The following is a 25,074-nucleotide window of genomic DNA, read 5'->3' as shown; positions in this document are numbered from 1 at the left end:
TGAAGATTGGCGCCAGGATGAAGATAAGAAGATTGCCACCAGGGTGAACATAAGAAAATCAACCCCGGGATGAAGATGGACCACCACCGGGATGAAGATGGAGCGCCGCTGCCTGGATTCATCTTTAGTGAGTACCATCTTTGGGGTTTAGTGTTAGGGTTTTTTGGGTGTTTTTTTTTTAGATTTGGGTTGTTTTTGTTGTTGTTTTTTTGCAGCAAAAGAGCTAAATACCCTTTCATGGGCAATGCCCACCCAAATGCCCTTTTCAGGTAAAGTAGTGGGCCATGTGGTATCTAAAAGGTTATTAGAGTAGGGGGCTTATGGCGATTCGGGTTAGTGCGCAAGTATAGATGTTAGGTTTTGTCCACTTTTCTCTTTCTATTGAAGTCAATGGGAGAGTATGTTAACGTGTTTGCGATATTGTAGTTTCTGCTATTTGTGTGCGTTGGATCAGCGCGCCAGCGATAAATATTGAGTGGAAGTTAGCATACAAGCGACAGTGGTCATTAGTGCTCCACTCGTAATCTAGTCTATTATTGATATTAGGAAGTTTAGTTATTTTTGGGTAATTGTATATTTAATTTTTTTTTTTGTAAATCAGTGTTCTCATGATCATATTTTAGTTGTGTACTTGATTTGTGGCATAAAATTAGTGCTTTTTATTAACCCAAAAAAACTATTGTATTTATTTTTCAGTGTGAAAACTTTAATACTGAAAAACAGTGTGAACAACAAATATGTGCTACTAAAAGGTGCCAAACAAAGGGGTTCCAAGAGATCAAGGCTGTTGAAAAGTCCAAAGATCACGTAAACTTTAATGTGATGAATTTGTATACCGCTGTTGAATGGTTTGATATTGTTCATGTGGTACAAAGCAAATTAGAGACCATGCAAAACACAGATTTTCTTATGGAACGGAATTGCCTCAACTTCAAACAGCCTGTGAAAACCTGTGCAAAGCAATTTGGGACTGGTACTTATCCTATGGAGGCAAAATACATGACACCAGATATGGAGGAACTGTGGGACCTGTTTTCCTGCTGCAAATGAGGTGTGTGCCTTAGTTTATTTTACAGCAGACAGAAAATGATTTAAAAGTACTTTTAAAAATTACAACACAAGAAAAGTGCGTGACTCAAAATTGAAAGGCATGTGATGTGTGAGCTGCCCTGAATTATATGATATGCTGCCTATATCTTATAAGAACATTAAACACATATTGCTTTTGTGTTCAAAGATGCTTTGTCCAACACTCCCTACAAAAGTCAAAAAGCAAACTATTTAACCTTCAAATGGTGCAAATCAAATAAATCATTTAAGTGGTTTGCAGAATTTTGAAAACGTAGGTAACAAATCTTGCTTTTTGGTCCTTTTTGTTTTACACAAAGTGGGGTTAATGTTTCTTAAATTAAATTCATAACAATAATTGCTGTTTGAATATTATAATCCCTGACATTAAACATGCTTTCTTATTAAAGTGTCATTTAACACTAAATACATTTCATGCACCTTATTGTTATTATGGGTGCTGTCATTATGGAACCAATTTAGCACTCCTGCGCGAGCGTAAACTATATATATATATATATATATATATATATATATATATATATATATATATATATATCATTTTTGCAAATATATCTATACCTATATTTATATATAAAAGATGAAGCCCTGACTGACTGACTCATCAATGCCCAGCTAAAACCGTTTAAAGGGACATTATACACTCATTTTTTCTTTGCATAAATGTTTTGCAGATGATCTATTTATATAGCCCATCATTTTTTTTATTTTTTTTAAATGTATAGTTTTGCTTATTTTTAAATAACATTGCTCTGATTTTCAGACTCCTAACCAAGCCCCAAAGTTTTATGAGAATACAGTCAGCTACCTACTCCAGCTTGCTCCTGTTTGTGTAAAGGGTCTTTTCATATGCAAAAGAAGGGGGAGGGGGGAGTGTCTTATCTCCCACTTGCAGTGGGCTTTCCAGCTTCCTTTTCAACAGAGCTAAACTGAGAGCTTCTAAGTAAGTTTTTAAACAGTTTTATATTGGATTTTTATATCAGTGTCTGTGCATCGTATTCTTTATAGTAGTGTCTATTACATGCAGTTATATGAAAATGAGTGTATACTGTCCCTTTAAGATAGGAACGTGAAATTTGGAAGGTATATTGTTTTTTTGGATGGATTTTTTCCACCTTAATTCCTATTGGCTGATAGAATTTTATCAGCCAATCGGAATGTAAGGGACGCCATCTTGGATGATATCATTTAAAGGGAAACTTCATTCTTCAGAAGACGTCGGAAGAAGAGGATGCTCCGCGCCGGATGTCTTGAAGATGGAGACTCTCCACACCGGATGGATGAAGATAGAAGATGCCGTCTGGATGAAGACTGGATGAAGACTTCTGCCGGCTTGGATGAAGACTTTGGCCCACTTGGATGAAGACTTCTGCTGGCTTCGCTGAGGACTTCTGCTGCTTCGTTGAGGATGAATGTCGGGTCTTCAAAAACTGTAAGTGGATCTTCGGGGGTTAGTGTTAGGTTTTTTTAAGGGTTTATTGGGTGGGTTTTAATTTTAGATTAGGGGTTTGGGCTGAAAAAGAGCTAAATGCCCTTTTAAGGGCAATGCCCATCCAAATACCCTTTTCAGGGCAATGGGGAGCTTAGGTTTTTTTAGATAGGTTTTTATTTGGGGGGTTGGTTGTGTGGGTGGTGGGTTTTACTGTTGGGAGGGTGTTTGTATTTTTATTTACAGGTAAAAGAGCTGATTTATTTGGAGCAATGCCCCACAAAAGGCCCTTTTAAGGGTCATTGGTAGTTTATTGTAGGCTAGGCTTTTTTTGTATTTTTTTGGGGGGGGTTATTTTGATTGGGCTATTAGATTAGGTGTAATTAGTTTAAATATTTGATAATTTATTTTTTATTTTGTGTATTTTAGTGTTTATTTTTTTGTAACTTAGTGTTTATTATTTTGTGTAACAGTGTTTTTTATTTTGTGCAACTTAGTTGTTATTTTTTTGTAACTTAGTAATTTTTAATAGTAGATTTAAATATTTTGAGTAGGGTTAGGTTTTTAAATATGTAATATAGTTAATTTAATTATTAGTTTAATGTAATTTTAGTATAATAGGGTAGGTTAATGAATAGTTTAATATTGTTTAATGTAATTTGAGTATAATAGTTAGGGTAGGTTAATTAATAGTTTAATATAGTTTAATTTAATACTAAAGGTAAGTTTAAATGTATTATAAAATAGGGATGAGTTAATATATAATGTAAAGTTAGCGGGTTGTTAGGTTTAGGGGTTAATAGCTTAATTTAGTTTTATGGCGATGTGGGGGCTGGCGGTTTAGGGGTTAATAGGTTTAGTAAGTGGTAGTGATGTGGGAGGCCAGGGGTTAATACATTGATTTAGTTGTGGAGAGCTCCGGGAGCGGCGGGATAGGGGTTAATAATTTTATTTAGTTGCTGTGGGCTCCGGGAGCAGCGGGATAGGGGTTAATACTTTTATTTAGTTGAGGCGGGGGCCGGGAGTGGCAGGATAGGGGTTAATAACTTTATTAGAGTTGTGGTGGGCTCCGGGAGTGGCGGAATAGGGGTTAATAACTTTATTTAGTGGCGGTGCGCTCAGGGAGCGGTGGGATAGGGGTTAAACATTTTAGTATAGTGGCGGTGTTTAGTGACAGGGTATAAATAAAGTTGGTAAAAAGCCGAATAGCAGCGAGATCGATGACTGTTAGTTAACAACAGCCGCTGCTCATCGCCCCGTACTTGGTGCGCAGCTTTTTGACAGCTTTTTTGATAAATAAGGAGAGCATATTCAGGTCATGGCTGCGATGTTAGGCGTGCGTATTGGTGCCGTTGAATGTAACAAAGTTGACGGCTTGATAAATATCCCTCAAAGTATCAAAGAAACTGAGCAGTACAGGATCCTTCCTACAGGCAAAGAAGGGCTTGGTTGTAGGCTTACTGATTAGCTCTTCTGGTTAGTTCTTCATTACCCTTGTTTTCTGTCTTAGAGTCTCTTTTATCAACAAGAGCTGATGCACTTTACACTGACCATTTTGTTACATGACCCTTTAGATACTCATGCGTATTACTGTTCTGTGGCAGATACTCATGCATATTACTGTTCTGTGGCAGATACTCATGCATATTACTGTTCTGTGGCAGATACTTATGCATATTACTGTTCTGTGGCAGATATTCATGCATATTACTGTTCTGTGGCAGATATTCATGCATATTACTGTTCTGTGGCAGATATTCATGCATATTACTGTTCTGTGACACTTTAATTAAACCTATATCAAGGGAAACAATCTTTTCTGGGATTTCCTATTATTATTATTGTTTATTTGTATCGTGCTGCCAAATTCTAAGGCACTGGATACATAAGTAAGGGTATACAATGACAATGATTTGTGGTACCAATAATACAAATACAGAAAACAATCTAAGCAAAATAAATTAATAAACAAGGAGGATGACCCTGCTCCGAAGAGCTTACAGTCTAGAGGTTCAGAGTGATGTTTGCAAATCTTTTAACAAGAGCACATATTTGTATAGATCTCTGAATTTACAAATTAATTAAAGGGATATAAAACCCAATTTTTTTTCTTTCATGATTCAGATAGAGCATACAATTTTAATCGACTTTATAATTTACTCCATTTATTAATGTTTCTTCGTTCTCTTTGTATCTTTATTTGAAAAGCAGGAATGGAAGCTTAGGAGCCAGTCCATTTTTGGTTCAGAATTCTGGGAAGCGCTTGCTGATTGGTGGCTACATTTAGCCACCAATCAGCAAGTGCTACCCAGGATCTAAACAAAAAATGGTAGATTAGAAAGTTGCATGCTCTATCTGAATCATGAAAGAAAAAATTTGGATTTCATATCCCTTTAACTATCTTTTTTGTTTTAGAGGAAAACTGTAATTTTGCTTGCTGTGTTTACATTCTTCCATGCTCTGTAAAGATTTAGTACTTTTTATATCAGGTTATTAACATACATTTAAGTATTAGATTCACATTCAGATTACAGTCTGGAGAATTTCACCTGGGTGTCAGTATTTATAAGAGTCAAACGTTAATTGAGCCGCAGGGGTAAAGGAATAGTATCAACTTTCCCAGTTTTCATGGCTCTCATCTCCCGTAAGCAGGCTGGTTTAGATTTTAATTTTTTTATTTTTTTCTAAAAAGATCTGTAATAAACGTGAATTTCAACAAACCATATGAATTACAATGTTAATGAAGGTACAGAAAACCTTAAACATATAACCTTGAGTAACAGAGAAAAGAAAGATATGACCAATAGACCATAGTGCAGTGATTTTTAACCTTTTTTTTGCCGTGGCACACTTTTTTACATAAAAAAATCCTATGGCACACCACCATCCCAAAATTTTTAAAAAATCACACATTGTAGCCTAATACAGCATATATATATACATATACACACAAACACACACATACTGTATGTATTGTGCTGTTATGCCATGCCTCCTACAAACTACCCCTGCACTGGGAGTAAAAAACAAGCAAAGTTTAAAAAATATGTCACACTGTTGTCAGTCTGCCGTGGCACACCTGAGGATCTCTCACGGCACACTAGTGTGCCACGGCACACTGGTTGAAAAACACTGCCATAGTGTATAAGTGATATAAGGAAAAGTATTAACAAAGTGAGGTGCGACCTAGAATGATGAGCACTGTGCTTTACAAAAAACAAATAGTGCCTGCAGTGATCCTTTGTCTTATCAGGCACCCATCAAAAGAAAAGAGGAATGAAAAAATGGGGTAAGGGGAAGGGAAAAGGGAGAGGAAGGAGGTGGGGAAGAATCATTGAGAAAATAAAGAGTATATGATGGCAGCTTGATGATGCCAGATCTTACCGCCATCACACGTCTCTACTTGGGTCATGTTTACTTAAAGGGGCAGTATACACCAATTTTCATATAACTGCATGTAATAGACACTACTATAAAGAATAATATGCACAGATATGTATATAAAAATACAGTGTTGGAGGGCGGAGCGTGCGGGCGTGCTGAATGGCCGCACTTAGTCAGAGCTCCTGAATCGGTTGTAGCGGAGCCCTCTCGCAGGCTCATAAAAAAGCAAATTGGATGCTTTGATTCAGTGTCGGAGGTGGTCAGGCACACACAGGACCCGATTGCCACCTTAAATTGGCCGCAGCCCGCACTTAACCTCAGGGACCCGACTCGCGGGTTAGGCCGCATCTGAAGCGCTCCTGGATTTCCCGGAGGAGCGCTGTGTTAGAGGGGCTCTCACCAATAATGCCCGAACTGACCCTGATTGACAGCGGATCACTGTAAGACGATCCTAGACCGGATAGGAGCAGCTGATCTGTAACTGGAGCCTGCATCCCAGGGTGAGACTGAGAATGTGACGCACCTTATTATTTTTTGTATTTCACTGCGCACCATCTTGGGGGCAAAGGTATATGCTGATTATGCACTATACATGAGACAATCTGCACTCCTTATTAGACACTCCTCAGCATAAAATGACAAGAAGATTATAAGACATAGCTGGAGCTCATACACTTGTCCTGCAATGTTAGTGTCTCTATTCACCGCATGATGTAACATATATCCCTGACTTGTTCCAATCTGGGGCTGAACTCTCAACTTTGAGGACTGTCATATACACACTAGTACGCTCCTATGCCTGCACCCTGTGCTCATACTACATAACCAACACTGCTGGCAATGTGCACTAGAATAAGTGGACATGTATCTTCTATGAAGTTTCTGTGTAAGGGCCGCTGCTGAGGGCATCAGTTGTGCTCCTTGTTCACACATATATACCGCACATTAAAACAGAAGGCCCTACTAACCTACTGTAGATGTCTGGGTCATCTTAAGACCATCCTAGGCTTTGCAGCTAATCACCACTGCAATCGAGCACAACTCACTCCTGTGATTCCCTCAATTATTTTCACTGGACTATCTACTTAGCACAGGGCCATTCCAATGGCGCTGCGTAAAAACACCAAACTAGACAAGAATTTAAAATCAGGCAGCACAGCCAACACGGTCAACACCTATTTCAAAAGCACTGAATGGTCGAAAAGAACGGAGGTTTCACAGTTAGGAAGTGATGATGAATCCACGACAGAGGGCCTGGAGGCGTCCCAGACGCCATCTCCCTCACCCAACATTCCTGGACCTACTACAGATGAGCCAGTGACCCTAAAAGCGATGGAAGCTCTTATAAATCAGGTTAAGCTTTGTATTAAATCTGAATGTGCTGACTTGAAGAAAGATATTAATGAGCTAGGTCAACGTGTAACAACCCTGGAGGTGGAGAGAGAGGAATTATCCAAAGATATGGCTGACATGTCTCACTCCATCGAAGCACAGCAAGCCCAGATCATGGACTTAGAGAACAAACTGGATGATGTTGAAAATAGAACACGGAGAAACAACCTCAGATTCCGGGGGATCCCGGAAGCCATAGGCAGGGAGGATATCCCTGTTCATCTTCAGAATCTGTTTCAATCTTTAGCTGTCACCAATCAAAGAGTAATTGAAGAGATTCCTCTTGAAAGAGCCCATCGTGCCCTTCGGCCAAAGCCCAAGGATAACCAACCTCCAAGAGACATTATCGCATGTTTCCAGAGTTACAGAGACAGAGAAAAAATCCTTCAATATGCCAGAGCACAATCAACTGTCTCTTTTATGGGAGCTAAAATTCAAATATTCCAAGATTTATCGGTACAAACTTTACAGCTAAGAAGAGAGTTTACCTTCTTTACCACCCATCTTCGCTCACTAAAGGTTCCATACAGATGGGGTTTTCCTGTGTCTATCCAGGTCATCAAAGACGGGAAACGCCACGAATGTAACAACCCCAACGACATCCCAAGCTTCTGCAAGCAGCTAGATCTCCCTCTCCCTGAGCTGCCTGAGCCCTCAAGGCTGAGGAATGCATCGCCTGCCTCAGATCGGCAGAGGAAGTTGTGGTCTGAGATTGTTAGTAAGCAGCCGAGAAAGAGACAGAGTCCTGACCCACCTAATCTAATGGACACCACCTGATACACTACAAACTGTATCACACCTTCTGGTTCACAGTGAGTATTGGAAAGAGAGGTACTCATGTTCGGCAAGCTGTCATGCAAATGTCGGAACTGATTTTTTTTCTCCTCCGTATATGGGGGACCCCTGTTATTATTATGACCCAGTGAACTTGGGCACAACTGCTTTGCAGGATAGTGCATTAAACAGAAAATTAACAAACACCTCTGGATTAATATGTATTAGTATGTTCAAGTTTTAAGTTTTTACTGTTTGCAACTAGTTATTAACATAATATATTGCCAGTATGTAAGAAAAGACTACCTTGGACCTATATCAGTTCGAGATTACAGGATTGGTACTTCAGGAGCTAACCATGTACCCCATGTTGTTGACTTGATGTGTTATAGTTAATTTAGCATATTGTAGATAGCAAATGTTTGAGTGTCAATGACTGATATGCTGTTTATTGGCGATTAAGATCTAGCAATCACTGCCCACCACAATGTGGTGCCAGCTTCCAAATGTTCCTATGGACCCAGTGAATTTGGGTTCAACTGATCTGCAGACTAGTACAATAAATGCAATAAATGAAAATTTAACAAGCACTTATAGATCGCTATTCCTCAATCTTCTCAAGTTTTCAGTTTTAATGGTTGGCAACCTGTAATTAACCCATTATTACCAACATGTAAGAATAGGTTCCCCTAAACCTTAGTTAGTCCGAGGTCTCATGAACAGTATTTCTGGAACTGATCTTATGCCTCATGTTGTTGATTAGATATGATATAGTAATTTTAGTATATTGTAGTTAGCAACTGTTTAAATGTCATTGATTATTATGCCGTCTATTGAAGATCTAAATCAAACGTTTAAGGTCCATCACAATGTTATGTCAGTATCCAAATGTTCCTCAGTACTTTGTACTGCCCTTGTGCCTGTTAGGGGGGGCTCCGCTGGGCCGAACTTCCCCCTTTTTGTCTGTCCTATTTCTTTACTTGTTGTGCATTCTTCCCCCTTCTACTATACTTACTTCTAATCTTATTCCTATTTCCTCTTTTCTTGGCCTCTCCCCTTCCCTTTATCCCTTTCTCTCTAGATTTAACACCTGACTGTTTTTAAGAAGCAGTGTTTGTATAATTTGTTTTTATTTTTTCTTGTTGTTTTTTATATCTTGTTTTCTTGTTTCTTGGTTCCTTTTTTTTTTTTCTTTTTCTCTCTCTCTTAAAACATAGAGTATATCCCATTTGCTGCAGTAACAACTCCTACCAATTGTAGCTACACAAGAGCAGTTATAACTCCCTTGGGCTTCAACTAAGATACACGCTTTGCCTCACATTGTTTATCGCACCAAGCAAACAGTCCCAATGACACAACATCACGTAGTAAGTCAATTTAGGATCGCTTCACAGAATGTTAAAGGTTTTTTATCTCCTCAGAAACGCTCAATTGCATTCCACGATTTCTTTAAAAAACATATAGATATCATAATGACCCAAGAGACTCATTTTAAGAGAACTAATGAACCCAACCTATCACACTTATACTATGACCAACATTTCCTAAATTCTGGGCCATCAAGACATAATGGAGTGGGAATCTCCTTTAGAAGAGGGTCGTCCTTCACTCTACTACACAAATATCAAGATCACGAGGGCAGAATTTTAATCTTAGTTGGATTGTTTTATGGCAGACCCTTAACACTGGCCAACATCTATGCTCCTAATCGTCCCTCCCCCTCCTTTTTTGCGCACAGTTGTCAATAAAATTCTAGACATAACCAAGGGCCCAGTACTGATCGGAGGTGACTTTAACTTCCCGATCAACCCATCACTGGACACTTCCACAGGCAGATCCTACATAAGACACAGCCAAATTAAAGCTAACTGGCATGCTCTTAGGACACTCTCTCTGTACGATACGTGGAGAATAACGAACCCAACTACAAAAGACTTCACTTTTTTCTCCCACCCACAGCACTCATACTCCCGCATAGACTACCTCCTCTGTGACCAAAACACTCTCTCAGGGTTAATTGACTCTAGAATAAACCACACCGCATGGTCAGACCACAGCATGGTTTGCTCTACTTTTACATGGTCCTCCAAACCGCATCATCAGCAACACTGGAAATTAAATGATTCCATATTTTCAGATCCCCTCATATCCCTAGATATCACAGAAAAAACCACTGAATTCTTTACTTTTAATGTCCCAGCCAACACCTCGGCTGTCAATAACTGGGAAGCTTACAAATGCTATGTAAGGGGTATAATAATGAGTCACACACATAGACTACGCAAAGCGAGGGCTACACAATATCTGTCTCTAACAGCAAATTTTCAAAACAGCGAAAAAGCATTGAAACAAAACCCCCTTTCACCTCAACTTTTAGTGCAGTCACAGCTGGATAGAGAGGCTCTTAACCAATATCTGGTCAAGAATGCTCATTTACGGGCTTTGACATCTAAATCTAAATTTTATATAGAAAGTAATAAAATGGGTCGTTTGTTAGCCAGGTCACTCAAAAAGAAAAGGTATAAGGCCTTTATTCCTAGAATCCGGGACCATACAGGTACAGCGCTCTCAAAAAACACTGAAATAGCCACCCAATTTGCAAAATATTACTCCGATTTATATAACCTCCCAGTTTTGAATCCAGAATCTAAGCTGGCCAGGATTAATAGATATCTATCGCAAGCCCAGCTCCCCTCTCTCACCGTGGAGGATAGTGAGGCCCTTGACTTACCTTTCACACTCCAAGAACTCTTTATAGCAATTAAAAACCTCCCCCAGGGGAAGGCCCCAGGCCCAGATGGGTTCACTCCTAAATTCTACCACCTGTTCAAAGCACACTTAAGTCCCCACCTTTTAGAAATGTACAACTCAATTGACCAAAATTGCCCGTTCTCTCGACCTTTACTAGAAGCCACAATAACTGTTATTCCGAAGCCGGGAAAGGACGCGGAGCAAGTCACTAATTATCGCCCCATTTCTTTGATCAACGTAGATATTAAGCTGTTTGCTAAATTAATAGCCAATAGAATAAATAGCATTCTCCCGACCCTTATCCATACCGACCAGGTGGGCTTCATCCCCGGCAGAGAGGCCAAAGATAATACCATCCGTGTCCTACAAGCTATATCAACTGCCAACTCCACTAAGACCCCTGTAATCCTTCTCTCTACAGACGCAGAGAAGGCCTTTGACAGAGTGGACTGGGACTTCCTTTGGGCCACCCTGTCGAAATTTGGCTTCTCTGAAATACTTATCTCCCGCATTAAAGCCCTATATAGTGAACCTACGGCCAGTATTAACGCAAACAGCACTCTGTCTCAGAAAATACCAATCCGCAACGGTACAAGACAGGGGTGCCCCCTGTCCCCCTTACTATTTGCTCTGGCAGCCGAGGTGTTGGCCAACAGAGTCAGAGAGAATGCTCAGATAGAGGGTTTGCCCCTGGGCCAATCCCGGCAGAAATGTCTTCTTTATGCAGACGATATCATATTCTCGTTATGTTCTCCTTCTACCTCTCTTCCAGCACTACTTGAAGAACTGGAGGAATATAAACTAGTATCCAACTTCTCAGTAAATATGGGGAAATCCAACCTAATGCCACTCCACCTGTCCGCAACAGATACTAAATTCATAGAATCTAACACTGCCTTCCAGATGACGGACAAAATCCGCTACCTAGGGATAAACATCTCTTCTAGGCAGACGGATCTATTTGACCTCAACTATACCCCCCTCCAAAGAGAATCCCGGACCCTCCTGGAATTGTGGCACAGACAAGGCCACCTCTCTTGGATGGGCCGAGTTAATGCCCTCAAAATGAACCTACTCCCTAAATTTGTATACCTGTTCCAGGTCCTCCCTTTAGCTATCCCCCCCTCGTACTTCACGTATCAACAAAAGCTATTTGACTCCTTTATCTGGGCACAGAAACGAACCAGAGTGAACAGAAATACCCTATATTTAGACAGGGAACATGGAGGCATGGGTGCACCAAACCTCACATCGTATTTCAGGGCTGCTCATCTAGCTAGAATAGTAGCGTGGAAACACTTAAACCATGAGAAACCCTGGGTACAGCTAGAAACCTCCCTGATAGGCGGTCACAACCTGGGAGATATATGTTGGACATTACCTAAGCATAGACCCCCAGAAGTATATGCAAATTACTATGTAGCAGCCACCCTGAAGGTATGGGACAGAACCCTTGCTTCCGATAATTCAATCTCGACCATACCTTCCCCCCTCACCCCAGTTCTTAATAACCCGCTTCTTTTACACCCACACTCCTTGCCAACCCCGATTGTTGCAAACGCCCTCTCCAATGTCCCAGCTCACTTGGTACTCAACAAGGGACAAATGCGTACACAATCGGAAATCTCTCAACTTCTAGGCCCCCCATTTCATCAGTGGTTCCCCTACCTGCAGCTGAGACATGCCATATTAAGCAGTCCAGTTGCTGGTGAGTTAACCAGGCCACTTAATCCCTTTGAAACACTGTGCACCACCCCCTCATTGAAGAGATCCCATATTTCAAAAATATACAAACTACTCAGGGGCTCTTACCCGACTAAACAACCTTCTTATATCCCTAAATGGGAGAAAGAACTTGAGATGGTTCTTTCTGAAGAGCACTGGAACCACATCTTTGCAGAAACCAAAAAATCGTCCCCCTCACTAATGTTTGCGGAGATGAACTATAAACTGTTATCCAGATGGTACTTGACCCCTCACAGACTGCATAGTATATTCCCCAACTCCTCTCCCCTTTGTTGGAGACACTGTGGAGGAGTGGGTACCCTCTCACATATCTGGTGGTCATGCCCACTCCTACATACATATTGGAAAGATATCACCAAAGGTATAAATGACGCAATTGGCCTCGATCTCACACTTTCCCCGTGTACAGTGCTACTACATCACACTCCCCCTATTCCCTGTGTATATCGAAGACAACTATTCCGCTGTCTTCTTAACTGCGCCAAACGCCTAATACCCAGGTTCTGGAAAACCACACAGATCCCCTGTCACTCCATGTGGGTGAGAGAGGTTAACCACATCCTATCCCTAGAAAAAATACATTACACTTTTATAGGCAAACAGGACTTTATAGCGGATATTGTTTATATCTGGGAACAAAGGGAGAACTGATACCATACTGACTCCCAGACCTAACTTTACCAGATGGCTAAATGATATACATTACATCCCTTTGGGTCATAGAGGCTCTCTCGCCGTCTTTTGGATAGGCTGCTCACCTTGACTGCTCTTTGCTGCTAGCGATTCATGATGTGAGGTATTGATTATCAAGCCTTATGTGGTTCTCCGTTGTTATTATTACTGTTACAATATACACTGATCTACTGTAACCTTACTGTCATAATGCAATGTATATGTATAATAATATACTCTGTGTTTCTGTTTGTTTGAAAAATTCTAATAAAAAACAGTTGATTCAAAAAAAAATACAGTGTTAAACCTTTTAAAAACTTTCTTAGAAGCTCCCAATTTAACACTGTTAATGAGATAAGCCTGGGAAACTGATAGCAGAACCCCCCTTCCCTGCATATGAAAAGCCACATTATACAAACAGAAGCAGTCTGAAGTCTGTATACATCAGTATACACATAAAACTTTGGGGCTTGGTTAGGAGTCTGAAAATCAGCACAATGTTATTTAAAAATAAGCAAAACTATACAAAAACACACCCAGATGGGTTATATAAATGGATCATTTACAAAACATTTATGCAAAGAAAAATCTAGTGTATAATGTCCCTTTAAATTATAGCGGTGCAGTCCTCCTAGAACTGTGTTATCAACTCATGTATGTTCCTGTTCACACATAGTGATATATTTCTAACTGTACGTTCTCTGTGACATGTACTTCCCATTCATTTATTCAGATAATTATTTTTTTTTACCATATTTTTGATCCTGTGTACACATTTTCATTGCATTTGTCAGTTTAAAAAAGCTGATTTTGCTTGTGGCACAGCACTATCCCTAGGGAAATACATTATAGAAATGGCCAATCTTTTGTCTTCTTCCATACTAGAATTTTTGTTACAAAAGACAAATTATTCAAGGACCATTAAATATAATAGAATTGCATGATTAACAAGTACATAATAAAAATATAATGCAATAACACTTACTCTGAATTTCAAATAAGCACTAGATTTTCGTCTGACAAATTTATTTTTCCTCCTGTATCATGTGACAGCCATCAGCCAATCACAGACTAGTATATGTATATACTGTGAATTTTTGCACATGCTTAGTAGGAGCTGGTGCCCCAGAAAGTGTGAATATAAAAATGTGATAATGGGGAAAGCTTCTGGGTGACGGCGATGATGGTCATTTATTTCAGTGGCTGAAGAGTTGAGCTAATATATCCGCTGCATATTGCTTAACTACGACTCCATCTAGGATTAATGTTAATTTATATCAACACTGCAACCTATGCTGAACAGTTTGATCTAAAATGTGATGCCAACTTCTGTCCTGAGGTACCGGAGCGGTGAGGTATGCAGTGGCGGCCAAGAAGCGGGTCAGATCATCACCTAACCCCCCTCGGTAATCCGAGTATAACAGCTTTGTAAGCTGTCCTGTCCCTTCCCCACTTAGAAGCACACAAGCTTATGGGGCTATCTTTTGGTATCCTTTACTACTCACACCATTAACAGAACTATGGCACTCAAGTGGCAGCTTCTCAAGGACACAGTGCTTAATCTATTGCAGGCGCATTACCAGAATTTATCCAACCTAATTGCTGCTTTTTGGGGCTCAATCGCAACTATGCATAGTTGATAGAGCTGATCAGATATCTACAATAACCCCACCAGAACAAATACCTATCGAGAAGACACAACTGACTTAGCGGGAGGGAGTTCCTCGGCGTCCCTGACATCCGACTCTGCAGCTACAGACGACAGCGGAGCTAGATCCTGGACTGACCAGAAAGACAGCTCTGGAGTCATGCTGTGGTTTTCTGAAACACAGATCACACCTGCTGAAGTCCACAGTCTTGGAGAGTACTCAATGAACCATGGGTTGAAATGTCATGACTCGAAGCAGAAGCAGCTGGTCCCGAGTTTCTCTTGCAGGGCTAAGATCAGGCCCCTAGAGCAGATGACACAATGTTCTATTCAACCCAACGAAATAATGGATCAACATGTGTACTCTACAGCTAATATTTCTCACAATAAAAGAAGACTGCTTATTTCTCCTACAGTGGATTGCGAGACTACTTACCTCAGGCTTCCTGGTGACACATTAATTCTAGGCTCCCACCGGAATGATTTTCTCCCACAGTGTCAGGTTAGTGCTTTGAATCGCACAGGAGTGGGCTAAACTATATTTTCACTGAGTGTCTATCAAACCTCTGCTTACCTGTTAGATGTTTACACATAAGGAAAACACATATTTTTCATTAAATGATGTTCAAAAGGGAATGAACTGTTACCGAACTGTGTCTCATCTGAGTGTCTCTAAAACCCCTTTCTCAAATATAAACACTCTTTAATGACGACTACTGAGCCTGAATCAAGATGACCACTATTTGTCACCTTCCTTTCACACCCTGTTATCTTGCTGAGACTGGTTCAGAGGTATCTTGTGTGATTACGCATGTTCCAGTGAGTGTATATTGGTTGGACTTGATCTATTATTCCTCAATTGATTATTCCATATGAGTTCATTCCAATATCCCTTTTCACGGCTTTAGAGCATATGTTAGCACTAATACGATTAGCTTGTATGCCTCAGTAATAGTCTGTATAGTTATTTTAGTTCAATTTTACAAGTCCTACCCTCTTATTTGTTACTTATTATACAACAGTGGGATGGCTACCAAAATAAACTATATGAAACCTAGCACTTTAGATAGAGGCAGATATGCTGCTTGTCTTCCCAATGATGTCCACAATACACCCCCTGCGTTCCTTGTTGTCGTGCTGTCGGCGGCTGAGACAGCATGATGGCTATCTGTTTAAGCAAGTGGAGTTACCTACACTTATTAAGCGAGGAATTTTTCAATTGGGAGATTAGACCTGAGAAGGCCTCCTGGTGTGCTGGTTCAGCATAGGTACACAGAACAATAATTGCAACTGAGAAGTAGAGCTAATATCCATTCATACATAAGAAGTATAGCAAATATAATATACCTACAGACACTATACACATAGACTCAATGTGCCTCACTGTCCCACCCAGTTTATCTTTATAAGACATACTACAGTCCATACTTTTACAGCTAGTGTTAACATAAGTTCTCAGCCTTTATATACAGCAAATACGTATATAAAGGCTGAGAACTTATGTTCACTAAAGCTGTCCCTGACAGCTCTAGTGGTCTTGCCTATGTAACAAAGGCCAAACAGACATTTTAGCAAATAAATAGAAAACTCTGTTCGGCAAGTGTAAAGACCATTCATTCTTTAATGTTTCCTTTTATCATTCTGTGCTAGATGTTTACCCTTTATAACAGAATTACATTGTGCACAATGCAAACAGGGATAACAGGAGTAGTCAAATAATTAATGGTAGATTTTTTATTAGTGCCAACAGCGGCTCAAACTAAACTCTCTCTAAGATTCCTTACCCTTCGATGAGATGGCATGGGTGGCAATTTAAACATTTCCAAATCTGGGTTATACTTAGATAGCACATACCAATGTTTCCTGATAATCCTGTAAATATCATTGCTATTGTTGCTATACTCTGTTACTAATCTCTCCGCCTTTTTGTCCTTTCTTTTGCCAATTCTGGCATTACTCTGTATCACTTCGACAATTGTCTGTTCAATCATTTGAGTGGGATAACCCCTGTTAGTAAATTTCTTGCCCATGGTTTTCAGTCTTAGAGGTAATATCCTCTCATCACTAACTATCCTTTGTGTGCACAAAAGTTGACTCTTTGGTATAGATTTGAACACTATGGCCTCTAGTTGTCAAGGTCCACCAGACCTCGCTGAATATGGCGAGCAATACGTTTGCCGTATTAATCATTGCACCAGCAGCTCACAAGAGCTGCTGGTGCAACGCCGCCCCCTGCAGACTCGCGGCCAATGGGCCACCAGCAGGGGGGTGTCAATCAACCCGATCATACTCGATCGGGTTGATTTCCGGCGATGTCTGTCCGCCTGCTCAGAGCAGGCGGACAGGTTATGGAGCAGCGGTCTTTGTGACCGCTGCTTCATAACTGCTGTTTCTGGCGAGTCTGAAGACTCGCCAGAAACAGGGGCCATCAAGCTCCTTACAGAGCTTGATAACTAGAGGCCATTATCTGGATGGAAACTGTCATACCTTAATAAGGTGTTCCTATCCGTAGGTTTCACATATAAGTCAGGGACAAGCAAGTTATTCACTTGATGTACCTTAGTGTCAAGAAAATTAATTTTGTGTATATAATGTACTAGGGTAAATTTTAAACCAGACATGGCAGAATTAATAGTTTCAGCAAATGACAGTAGTGACTCCAATGTACCCCCCCCATACACCAAAAATGTAATCTATATAGCAAAGCCGCAGCTTACAATCTTGATTAAACAAGTGATTATTATAGATGAACTTCTCTTCAAATCTACTCATGAAGAGATTGGCGTATGAGGGGGCAACATTGGAGCCCATGGTGGTACCTCTCTTCTGCATGCAAAAAGTGTCCTGAAATAGGAAGTAATTACAATAGAGCACAAGCCTTAGCAGGTCATCAAAAAAGTCACATTGTATAGCATTATATTTTCCATTCTTTTTAAAAAAATCTCCCACAATGGACAATCCTGTCTCATGGGGAATGGAGGTGTAAAGACCACATCGAAACAAAACAAAATATAATGCTCTTGTATTTCAACAGTTTTAATTTTCTCCAAAAAATCCCCTGTGTCCTTTAGAAATGATTTTTGTAATTTAACCATAGGGAACAAAACCCTATGCAAGAAGATAGATATGTTAGAAAATATAGACTCGTAGTATATGCGACAATTGGGCGACCAGGGGGGTGGGTCAAATTTTTATGGATTTTGGGCAAACTGTAAAATACCGGTGTAACCAGATGTTTTTTTTCCATAAGAAATCATATACAGATTTAGTAATGATTTTATTAATAAGTGCCCTATCCAATACATTTCTAATCTCTTTTTGTATGGACAATAATCGATTGCTTTCCAAAACTTCATACACCCCTCTGATAGTTGTTCTAATATCTCCTGTGTGTAATATTCAGTATCAAGGATAACGGCTGCCCTCCCTTATCTGCAATTTTAATGGTTATGTTCTTATTCTCTTTTAATTTTTCAAGGGCTACTTTTTTTCCTCTTTAGTAAGATTGTGATGTTAAGGTGTGTATTTTAAGCTCAACTTTTTCATTAACCCAGATACATCATTCTGTACAAACTTGATAAATGTTTCCACCCCTGGATTGTTATGAAGGGGTATGAAATTAGATTTCTTATGTAAACCCAAAGATCTTAAATCAATACTTTCCATATCAGGTATATATGTTACATTTTCAGAGACATTTTTGTTACCAAAAGAGGCTTTCAGCCTCAGCAATGTGAAAAATGTAAATCTTTATCTAGTGCAAATTGATCAAGTCCTTTAGTTGGGCAATAAGATAGTCCTTTGGAGAGGAGACTGTGTTCCGTTTTAGACAATACATACTTAGATATATTTACAAGTCTCACACTCACCAAAGTCTTCAGCTGGTTCTACTTGCGGTGGCCTCTGCCGCATATCCTTGGTGTAGAGTGCCCTCTGTTTGATTGCTGCCAATTGCCCCGTGTATTCCAGGTATCCATTCTGTGGTATCCTTGAGCGGTAGTGCTTCTGCACTCCTCGCCTGTGTCTCCGTCTGATGCCAAACTTAAAAAACTTTTGTTGGAGGATTGAGAATCTGGGGAGTCATCTTGTGGCTGTGTGGTTGGCATGTGTCCAACGACGTTCCCGGTCATGTGACCAATTGTATACTCGACCATTAGCATAATCATTCTCATCTCGGGTAAACTTTAACTTCTTCCTTTCCTCCATTTCGTGTCTGTATTGTTGGAGTAGTTTATCGACTTCTTCTTAGTTTTTAGTACATCAACTGACAGGAAAGGAAACATCAACATATCTTATTATTATGTATGGTTATGTAAGTTATTTATCTTTCTCTGTCAATATAGAGAAGGGTACATTACCGCTTTAACTTTTGTTAGGAGCTGTAAGTGGCTACTAAAGGAGAAGAAGACCCAGGATGTAGATGGCATAAGCACAGAGGTACCGATATACAAGAACATACCGCCTTGGCCACAGACAGCATATCCTCGTCCATGCAGAATATCCACATAAATGATCTATATATCCTAAGTATAGTTATGACTGGTTCCCATACCATATAGTCCTGTCAATATCAAAAATATTGTGCTTTACTGCATTATATAATGGACTGCTATAAGTATATATATATTAACCCAACCAATAAAGCCTATAGTATTCTCATTTCTTCTAGGGTAATATCAAGAGTCACAAAGTCAGACAGGTAGATTGTAGCTTGGGACTACAAATAAAAGTACATAAGGTCATGGATTTCTAACTAAAACCTATGGAATAAGGCTGACTTCTCTAGAGTGTTACTCTTGCCGATTGGTTTCCCTTTATATCTTTTGTGTATAGTCATCATCTTGCAGCTTAACTCTCTGAGTAAATCGGTAGAGTATAGCAGCTCCCATACATACAGTGTTCAAATTTGACTTTAACTTCCCCAGAGCAGCCATCTTCCCCAACCAATCCTAATTCTGGTCCACTACGTTTAGGCATAAATCAGACCTCATGATAAGGGCTAATGGCTCAATATGACCTTTCACAATTATACCTTAAATAACACAAATATTATTATGCCATGCAACCCCCAATAATGAAACTAAATCAGCAAAGGTACATCAGAACCAAAACATTATTATATCTAATAAACATGGTGGGAAAACATAAATAAAACTAATTAACTTATTACCAGTAAGCCGTAAATAAAACATGGTGCCAATGGTAGTTTAAAAACATTTGCTAACTAACAGGTATCAGTTCAACGGCAGCTTGCTCAATTTGTGACTGCAGCTGTCTCTGATTAAGGAACTCACCCTTCTCCTAATATCTGTATAATTGCAAACCGGGAAATATTCTTAGGGCACTTTCCCCTGAATAGATTCTCTGCCGGGCTAAAAAGGAGATATAACTTATCCCCTAGGCTGCGGTCAAAGTACATATCCTGCTTAGCAATCACAGGAACAGGTTTTGTCCCTTCATTAGGGGAGATCACTAGGTCCTTATCATCTGCTGCATCGAAGATGTGTATCATCGCAGCAGACCTTGTCTTGCTGCGTCGGTAAGCTGGATCCTCCCGTGACTCACCCTGTACATCTGTCTGATCCTCTATCTTGTCGGGTAGACAATCCTCGGTCCACACTTGTTGGTCCATCACCTCGGCCTCCTGCTCCATATCAGACAGTGCACCAAAAGGTAGGGAGTTAGATTCCCAAGATCTCCACTGCCGCTTTACCTCTTGTTCATCAGCAGTGCCAACAGACTCCGTTGCCAGGTCCACTCGGTCCTCGTTGGAGGGAAACCGAGGACAAAAGTAATCCACAAATAGGATAGAGAACTCCTTCACAAAGTCCTGCAGCAATGTCTCCACAGTATGACAGACCTCTTCCATAGCGGCAGGTATAGATAGAGTGAATAGTTCCTTAGCTGTATACAGATAAGCGATAAAAAGTGCAGCTCCCTGACTTACTGCAGCAAATCCGGTAGGTGGAATATGCAAGGGCTCAGACGCTAGAAATTGAAATGCGCCACACGGCTAGGAAGATGGCCACTCCTTAATGGCTTCTGCGATGGGCTTTCTATTCATATAGGGCAAAAGTCGGCTTCTTGATTATCTTTTGGAAACCCAGCTGGCCCAGATGAATCTACTAGAGTCCAGCCTAAAATTAATAGCAATATGAGTACAACCGAGTGGCTGATTATATGAATTGTCAGATATAATTTATGGAGCTGTGATAATGTGCGACTGCTCGGTTTCAAGGCATGCTCCACCCCCTCATAATCTCTTTTTAAATCTGTTTCCACAGGTATCCTGAGAAAGTCCTGTGAACCTTTAGGCAAAGCTGTAATGCGTGTCACATCAAGGTCAGAATATGAAAAAGTCTTAGGTATTACCTCCTCCATATTTTCACTCTCAGTCGGTGCACGTAGCTCTGCAGATTCCATCTCATACAAACAAAGCCAAAAGAGCCCAGCACCAATTTCTCTGTTATTCCGTAGGTGTGCAGGTCACAAGGAGTATCTGTTGCCCACAAAAAATGTAACTTTAAACAGTAAAAAATAGTGACAGCACCACAGGTATCATTCAGGTGAAGGTTTAATTGGAGAACCTCAAGACCAAAGGTACATGTGACGTTTTGTACCTACATGGTCCTTAATCATGGTTAAGGTATGACAGTTTCCATCCGGATAATGTGTTCAAATAAATACCAAAGAGTCAACTTTTGCGCACACAAAGGATAGTTAGTGATGAAAGGATATTACCTCTAAGACTGAAAACCACGGGCAAGAAATTTACTAACAGGGGTTATCCCACTCAAATGATTGAACAGACAATTGTCGAAGTGATACAGAGTAATGCCAGAATTGGCAAAAGAAAGGACAAAAAGCCGGAGAGATTAGTTTTTCAACAGAGTATAGCAACAATAGCAATGATATTTACAGGATTATAAGGAAACATTGGTATGTGCTATCTAAGTATAACCCAGATTTGGAAATGTTCAAATTGCCACCCATGCCATCTTATCGAAGGGTAAGGAATTTTAGAGAGAGTTTAATTAGAGCCGATGTTGGCATTAATAAAAAAAACTCTAGATATCTGCGTGTAGAGAACTCACACAGAGATATCAACTGATGGAATACTGATTATTATTATTATATGATATTGATGTCCAATTAAATCAGTGGTATGTATGATAATAGTATTAATATACGATATTGGAGTTAACTTGATTAAGTGTGGGATATGATATATAATTAATAGTCTAGAATATGTATTTAAGACTAGCTCGAAAAAAGCAGATTACAGATATACAAATTCTTTAATAGCAACTATATAAAAATATCACAGTCGTATATTACATAAATATAATGCCTAATAATTAAAACAATTCATAAATAAATAAATCATCAATAAATAAATAAATACAGCACCTAATATAGATGTAGCACTTATGTAAGAAGCAGTAAATAAATTTGAGGAGGTAATGTGAACTATGGTGTATAAACAGAGCGCTTGTTTTAGCTGCTCGCACTGGACGTCCAGGAAAAGTTATTCAAAACAAAAATACTATATGGCTTACTGCATATGTGTAAAAAGCCAGCATTGGCCAAAAATGCAGAAGATTTGCGGAAATAAGACTAGTCAATTAAAACTGTGTATCGGTCTTTAAAAATATATGGCCATATCGGTCTTTAAAAGGTACGTGTGACAGGATGATTTCTTAAATATCCACACGTCTATTAGACGGTATTAGGGTTATCAGTCTAGTTATTTAGTGACCAAAGTTTAAGTTAGAAAGTACCTGCACGCCACTCACTCTCCGTTGAGAGAGAGGGTGTAATACGTGGTGCAATATTGCCAGGGGGAGAATAGAGAATGGATCGTCTCTCAGGAAAAGCTGTTTTAGTCACATTGACTCTCCATCCGTTCTTATGATTTGGAGTGATCATACAGATCTTCTCAGACCGCTCCAGCAGTGTGGGTTTCAAATGGTGTGAGTCAATTACATTTCCTTCTGGGATCTCACACGTGTTGGTAGCGTCTGATGTCACTTGGTTGCGGCGTAGACGTCTTAAAGCGATCAGCTGTTTGTGTTAGCTGATGCCGGCTTCTGTGATTAGTCATTTTTGGGCTGTGTGAATCTTCGCTGGAAACCTTCGCAGTAAAAGTAAATTGTACTCCAAAACATGGGAGATTTAATGTTCTTCTGATGTTGGAGTATTAAGACCAAGAGTCAATAATAAATAAGGATCTAGAAATCCACAAAATATGTGTGATTACACACACAATATGTGAAATAACATAAGAAGTCCTGGTTTGGGCTAGTATAAATCTCGATATTATAAGTCTCACTCATACACACACATGTGTGTATGAGAGAGACTTATAATATCGAGATTTATGCTATCCAAAACCAGGACTTTGTGGATTTCTAGATCCTTTGACTAATAAAAAAAGCCTACCATTAATTATTTGACTACTCCTAATAAAGGATGTTATCCCTGTTTGCATTGTGCACAATGTAATTCTGTTTTAAAGGGTAAACATCTAGCACAGAATGATAAAAGGAAACAGTTAAGAATGAATGGTCTTTACACGTGCCAAACAGACAGGTAGATTACAAGTTATGGGCGCAACGGGGTGTGAAACGAACGCAACAAAAGTTGCGTTATTTCACACTCCATTGCGCTGCAATTGCAAGTTTTCAAACAGCCGGCTTGTGCATGCCATATGGTTGCGTTGAGCTCCATACCGCAAAAAATACAAGCAGTGTTTTGATGTGCTCATGCACGCTTTCCCCATAGACATCAATGGGGAGAGCGGGTTAGAAAAAAACCTAACACCTGTGATCGCGGAATGAAAAGCTCCGTAACGCAGCCCCATTGATGTCTATGGGGAAAAAAAAGTTACGTTTAAACCTAACACCCTAACATAAAAGCCATGTCTAAACACCCCTAATCTGCTGCCCCCGACATCGCCGACACCTACATAAAGTTATTAACCCCTAATCTGACGCTCCTGATATCGCCACCACCGAAATAAATCTATGAACCCCTAATCTGCCGCTCCCAATATCGCCGACACTATACTAAAGTTAATAACCCCTATTCCCCTGCAGCCCAACATCGCCCACACTATAATAAAGATATTAACCCCTATTCCTTCGCCCCCGCGACATCGCCGCCACTAAATAAAGTTATTAACCCCTAAACCTAAAGCCTCCCACATCACTACCACTAAATAAACCTATTAACCCCTAAACCGCCAGCCCCCCACATCAAAACAACCTAAATTAAACTATATTAACCCCTAAAACTAACCCTAACACCCCCTAACTTTAACATAATTAAAATAGAGCTAAATTAAAGTTACAATTATTAACTAAATAATACCTATTTAAAACTCAATACATACTTACCTGTTAAATAAAGCCTAAGCTAGCTACAATATAACTAATAGTTATATTGTAGCTAGCTTATGTTTTATTTTTATTTCACAGGTAAGCTTGTATTTATTTTAACTAGGTAGACTAGTTAGTAAATAGTTATTAACTATTTACTAACTACCTAGTTAAAATAAATACAAAACCTGTGAAATAAAACCTAAGCTGCCTTACACTAAAACCTAACATTACAAAAAATAAAAAACACTAAAATTACAAAAAATAAAAAACCTACCATTACAAAAAATAAAAAACAAAATTATACAAAAGAATAAAAAATATTCCTATTCTAATACCCTTTAAAAAAACAAAACAAAAAAACACCCTAAAATAAAAACCCTAAGGGCCCTTAAAAGGGACTTTTGTGGGCCCTTAAAAGGGCCTTTTGTAGGGCATTGCCCTAAATAAATCAGCTTGTTTTCTACAAAAGAAAAACAAACACCCCCTAACAGTATACAAACCCCCACCCCCCAAACCCACAAAATAAAAATAAAGCAAAACCTAATCTACCCATTGCCCTGAAAATGGCATTTGTATAGTTTTGCACTTAAAAGGGCATTAAACTCTTTTGCTCCCCATAAAAAATAAAAAATGGCTATTCTAAAAAGAAAAATCCACCCAAAACTAAAAAAAAAAAATTACACAAAATAACAAACAAATTATCCAAAATAATAACAATTATTCCTATTCTAATACCCATTTTTAAAAAAACACCCCAAAATAAAATAAACCTAATGTATAATAAATTTCCAATAGACCTTAAAAGG

General features: G+C 39.4%; 1 protein-coding gene across 1 annotated transcript in view; it reads left to right on the top strand.

Annotated features, from left to right (window-relative positions):
• Window positions 1-886: 886 nt before the first annotated feature.
• Window positions 887-25,074, top strand: part of LOC128647922 (D(4) dopamine receptor) — a 96,105-nt gene continuing 71,917 nt past the window's right edge. Inside the window, exon 1 of the mRNA XM_053700606.1 lies at window positions 887-1,051. The gene's annotated coding sequence lies outside the window, so the exon portion shown is untranslated. The remainder of the gene's footprint in view (window positions 1,052-25,074) is intronic.

Source organism: Bombina bombina, chromosome 2 (assembly GCF_027579735.1).
Source record: "Bombina bombina isolate aBomBom1 chromosome 2, aBomBom1.pri, whole genome shotgun sequence".
NCBI lineage: Eukaryota > Metazoa > Chordata > Amphibia > Anura > Bombinatoridae > Bombina > Bombina bombina.
The sequence above is the reverse complement of the archived record's forward strand: the minus strand, read 5'-3'. Positions and strand labels throughout refer to the sequence as shown.